We start from the raw sequence: 6,000 nt of genomic DNA on the forward strand, positions 1-6,000 counted from the left end.
TGTCATTTACATGAACGAACTGAAGTCTATCAGATAAATATGATTTAAACCAGCTTAACGCTGTACCTGTAATTGCAATCACCTGTTCTAGTCTTTGTAACAGAATGTTATGATCGACTGTATCAAATGCAGCACTAAGATCAAGCAAGATAAGTACGGACACAAGTCCTTTGTCTGAGGCCATAAGAAGGTCATTAGTAACTTTCACCAATGCTGTCTCAGTACTATGATGAGCTCTAAATCCTGACTGAAACTCCTCGCATAAATTATTTCTGCTCAGGTGGGCATGTAGCTGAGCGGAAACTATTTTCTCCAGAATTTTGGACATAAACGGGAGGTTAGATATAGGTCTATAATTTGCTATCACCTCTGGATCCAGAGATTGCTTTTTAAGTAAAGGCTTGATTACAGCAGTTTTAAATGATTGTGGTACATATCCTGTCACTAAAGACATATTGATAAGATTTAGTAGTGATGTATTAATTAAAGGGAAAATGTCCTTAAAGAGGCTCGTTGGGAGAGGGTCTAAGATACAGGTGGATGGTTTAGATGAAGCTATTATTTTAGTTAATTCAGAGGGTTGGACAGGACAGAAACTATTTAGACACAAGTCAGATCCTGGTTCTAAGGATGCTTCGGAGACCACAACAGGCTCAACATTATAGGTAGAAGGAAGAGTATTGTGAATTTGATCTCTAATAGTGTCAATTTTATTCCTGAAAAAATACATGAAATCATCACAGCTAAGTGAGAAAGGAATACATGGCTCCACAGCGCTCCGACTCCTAGTATCCTAGCTACAGTGCTGAAAAGAAACCGAGGTTTGTTTTTGTTTTCCTCTATCAATGATGAATAATAAGCTGTTCTTGCCGTACGTAAGGCTTTTTTGTATACGCTTAAACTTTCTTTCCAGGTTAAGTGAGACTCCTCTAGTCCTGATGAACGCCATCTGTTCTCCAAACGCCTTGATGCCTGTTTTAGAGCTCGAAGCTGTGAATTAAACCAGGGAGCCTTCATAATCTTACCTAATTTCTTCTTCTTTAGGGGAGCAACATTATCCAAGGTTGTACGCATTGAAGCTGTTATAGTATCAGCATGTTGATCAATCTGAGCAGGAGTAAGGCTTAAAGGGGGACTCTCAGTCATGCTAACACATGGTAGATGTGAAAAAATTGATTCAATTGATTGTTTAAATTTTGTAATATTATTGTCTGATAAACATCTACTATAGTAGAATTTATTTTTGGTCAGTGAGTAATCAAATAAAGTGAATTCAAAGGTTAACAAGAAGTGATCGGACAAGAAAGGGTTTTGAGGAAATACTTTGAGCTTATCAGTCTCAATACCATATGTTAGAACAAGATCAAGAGTGTGACCATGAGAGTGAGTGGCTCCATTGACATTTTGTGAAAACCCAATTGAGTTTAGAATAGAGCTAAAGGAAATGCTTAAACTATCATTTTCAACGTCAACATGAATATTAAAATCACCTAGTACAATGACCTTATCAGTAGTCAGCACTAACTCAGACAAGAGATCAGAGAATTCGGTCAGAAACTCGGAGTAAGGTCCAGGTGGGCGATACACTAATGCTAAAAGGAGCGGTTTCTCTGAATTCCATTTTGGATGAGATAAATTTAATGTCAGGAATTCAAAGGATTTATAGTTAGTTTTGTGCTTAGGATTAATTAAAAATTCTGACTTAAAAATAGCTGCAACACCTCCTCCTCTGCCTGTAGTTCTAGGAATGTGAAAGTTTAAATAGTTAGCTGGCGTAGCTTCATTAATACTAACATAATCCTCTTGCTGTAACCAGGTTTCCGTAAGACAGAATAAATCAATGTGGTGATCACCTATCAAGTCATTGACTAATAAAGACTTATTTGGGAGGGATCTAATATTCAGTAGGCCACACTTTATTGTCTTATTTTCAGATTTTATTAGATCCATTGTTTTTATTTTTATGAGGTTTTCACGATTAACCCCAGAAGTGTTTTTGTGTTGTTTAATTCTTACTGCTGGGAAGTTGTATAAGGTCGGAATGGGGTTTTGGGTGGGCGGCGGCAGGTGGGAAGCTGCAGAAAAGTGTGTAGGACTACAATTCTGCCTCCTGGTCCCAACCCTGAGTTGTCAATTTAGCTGACTAATAAAAGAGTCCATATTGCTAGATAAGAGAGCGGCTCCATCCAACGTGGGATGGATGCCATCTCTCCTAATAAGACCAGGCTTTCCCCAAAAAGCGCTCCAATTATCTATAAAACCCACGTTGTTATCGGGACACCACCTAGACAACCAGCGGTTGAAGGATGACATGCGGCTAAACATGTCATCGCTGATTAAATTCTCAGGACAGAATGTTGTCTCATGTCTGCTCCGATTAAAAAACAAACAAAAATCAGCTGGCATTGGAATCCACCACATATACAAAAAATAAGTTGCATATATTGGACAATACTCTGCTTGAATATGACAAACATTTATTTAGATTTTAAGAAGATCAGATTTTGAATTGAGTGTTGTGACTCGGAGGCAAATCGTTTATTTTTTGTTCTATTTATCTTCCTTTTTCAACTACATTTCAAGATTTCAAGATTATTGTAAAATAAACAAAAAACAAATTAAAAAACCCTCTGGTTGTAAATGGAAGTAATGGGAGAGCATCCCTTACAAAACTCCTGTCCCATCAAGTGACATGATAAAATGTATATTCAGATATAGGAGATGCTAAAGAATTCCACCTTAAATTGCCTAAAAAAGACAAGCTCAAATTCTAATAAAATACTGTGAAGTTCTGAAACTTTGATGTTTTTTGCCATAGCTTTAATGTATGTCTGTGGGTTTCCCCCCGTTTTTTTTGTTTTGTGTGTGTGTGTGTGTGTGTGTGTGTGTGTGTAAAGTAATTTCCTTAAAATTACAGCTCCTGCCAGCGAAATAAAATATATTGAGCACAACATTGAGTCAATACCAAAGATTTTCTAATTTATACAGAGATATGTAATATTCTAAAAAAAAAAAAAAAGGAATTAAAAATAATTTATGCAAAGCTAACACATTTCTGACTACCTGTTGGCATTCACCATCTTGCCTAACCCACAGTCTGATGGAATAATGGCCCACTCTCATGGTCACACTCTTGATCTTGTTCTAACATATGGTATTGAGACTGATAAGCTCAAAGTATTTCCTCAAAACCCTTTCTTGTCCGATCACTTCTTGTTAACCTTTGAATTCACTTTATTTGATTACTCACTGACCAAAAATAAATTCTACTATAGTAGATGTTTATCAGACAATAATATTACAAAATTTAAACAATCAATTGAATCAATTTTTTCACATCTACCATGTGTTAGCATGACTGAGAGTCCCCCTTTAAGCCTTACTCCTGCTCAGATTGATCAACATGCTGATACTATAACAGCTTCAATGCGTACAACCTTGGATAATGTTGCTCCCCTAAAGAAGAAGAAATTAGGTAAGATTATGAAGGCTCCCTGGTTTAATTCACAGCTTCGAGCTCTAAAACAGGCATCAAGGCGTTTGGAGAACAGATGGCGTTCATCAGGACTAGAGGAGTCTCACTTAACCTGGAAAGAAAGTTTAAGCGTATACAAAAAAGCCTTACGTACGGCAAGAACAGCTTATTATTCATCATTGATAGAGGAAAACAAAAACAAACCTCGGTTTCTTTTCAGCACTGTAGCTAGGATACTAGGAGTCGGAGCGCTGTGGAGCCATGTATTCCTTTCTCACTTAGCTGTGATGATTTCATGTATTTTTTCAGGAATAAAATTGACACTATTAGAGATCAAATTCACAATACTCTTCCTTCTACCTATAATGTTGAGCCTGTTGTGGTCTCCGAAGCATCCTTAGAACCAGGATCTGACTTGTGTCTAAATAGTTTCTGTCCTGTCCAACCCTCTGAATTAACTAAAATAATAGCTTCATCTAAACCATCCACCTGTATCTTAGACCCTCTCCCAACGAGCCTCTTTAAGGACATTTTCCCTTTAATTAATACATCACTACTAAATCTTATCAATATGTCTTTAGTGACAGGATATGTACCACAATCATTTAAAACTGCTGTAATCAAGCCTTTACTTAAAAAGCAATCTCTGGATCCAGAGGTGATAGCAAATTATAGACCTATATCTAACCTCCCGTTTATGTCCAAAATTCTGGAGAAAATAGTTTCCGCTCAGCTACATGCCCACCTGAGCAGAAATAATTTATGCGAGGAGTTTCAGTCAGGATTTAGAGCTCATCATAGTACTGAGACAGCATTGGTGAAAGTTACTAATGACCTTCTTATGGCCTCAGACAAAGGACTTGTGTCCGTACTTATCTTGCTTGATCTTAGTGCTGCATTTGATACAGTCGATCATAACATTCTGTTACAAAGACTAGAACAGGTGATTGCAATTACAGGTACAGCGTTAAGCTGGTTTAAATCATATTTATCTGATAGACTTCAGTTCGTTCATGTAAATGACAAGTCCTCCTCCCAAACTACAGTAAGTCATGGAGTTCCTCAAGGTTCTGTACTTGGACCAATACTCTTCACGCTATATATGCTCCCTTTAGGCAAAATTATTAGACAGCATGGAATAAACTTTCATTGTTATGCAGATGATACTCAACTATACTTATCCTTTAAACCAGATGAAACAAATCAGCCCAATAGGCTACAAAATTGTCTCATAGACATAAAGACTTGGATGTCTAGAAATTTTCTCCTCTTAAACTCAGATAAGACTGAAGTAATTCTCGTTGGATCTGAAAAACTCAGAGCTAAATTTTCCGGTTTTGTAATGAACCTGGATGGCATTACTTTAGCTTCCAGTGCTACAGTGAGAAACCTTGAAGTAATATTTGACCCTGACCTGTCCTTTGGCCCACATATTAACCAGGTTACTAAAACAGCCTTCTTTCATTTACGTAATATAGCCAAAATTAGGGACATTCTGTCTCGGAGTGATGCAGAAAAACTGGTTCACGCTTTTGTTACTTCGAGACTAGATTACTGTAACTCTCTATTACTGGGTTGTCCTAAATATGCCCTGAAAACCCTTCAGCTGATCCAGAATTCTGCAGCCAGAGTTCTGACCAGAACCAGCATGAGAGATCATATTTCTCCAGTTTTAGCCTCTCTTCATTGGCTGCCTGTTGAATCTAGAATAGAATTTAAAATCCTTCTCCTTACATATAAAGCCCTCCACAACCAGGCACCACTATATATCAAAGACCTCATAGTTCCTTATATACCAAGTAGAGTACTTCGTTCGCAGACTGCAGGCTTACTTGTGGTTCCTAGAGTCTCAAAGAGCGGAGCAGGAGGCAGAGCCTTTGGTTATCAGGCCCCTCTCTTATGGAATAAGCTCCCAGTTAGTGTTAGGGAAGCAGACACCCTCCCCACCTTTAAGACTAGGCTGAAGACTTATCTTTTTGATAAGTCCTATAGCTAGGGATGGTTAGCATCCCTTAGTTATGCTGCTATAGGTTTAGACTGCTGAGGGACATTTCCTGATACACTGAGCTTCTTTCTTTTTCTCTTTATCGCTTTCTTTTACCCCCCCCCCATAACAGTGTTGCATCATTAACATGTATGTCTCCTGTCTCAGCAGGTCTCCCTGGCCGGGAGTAGCAGTTCCTGTTGTCTGTTGTCTTTCTGTCCTCTTCCCCCCACACAGCAGAGGCAGATGGCTGCCTGTCCTGAGCCGGGTTCTGCCGGAGGTTTCCTTCCTGTTAAAAGGGAGTTTTTTCCTTCCCACTGTTGCCAGTGTGCTTGCTCAGGATGGGAGATTGAGTTGGACTCAACTCAATCTGTTGGTTTCCTTATATAGGCTGTTATGAATTGGCCTTCATTATGTTTTCCCCTCTGTCTGTAAAGCGTCTTGAGATGGCATTGCCGTGATTTGACGCTATATAAATAAAGTTGAATTGAATTGAATTGAATAGACCCTTAAAAAACAAAAGAAACGAGACAAACCAGAA

The sequence above is a fragment of the Telmatherina bonti genome, assembly GCF_933228915.1.
Source record: "Telmatherina bonti genome assembly, chromosome: 7".
NCBI classification, from domain to species: domain Eukaryota; kingdom Metazoa; phylum Chordata; class Actinopteri; order Atheriniformes; family Telmatherinidae; genus Telmatherina; species Telmatherina bonti.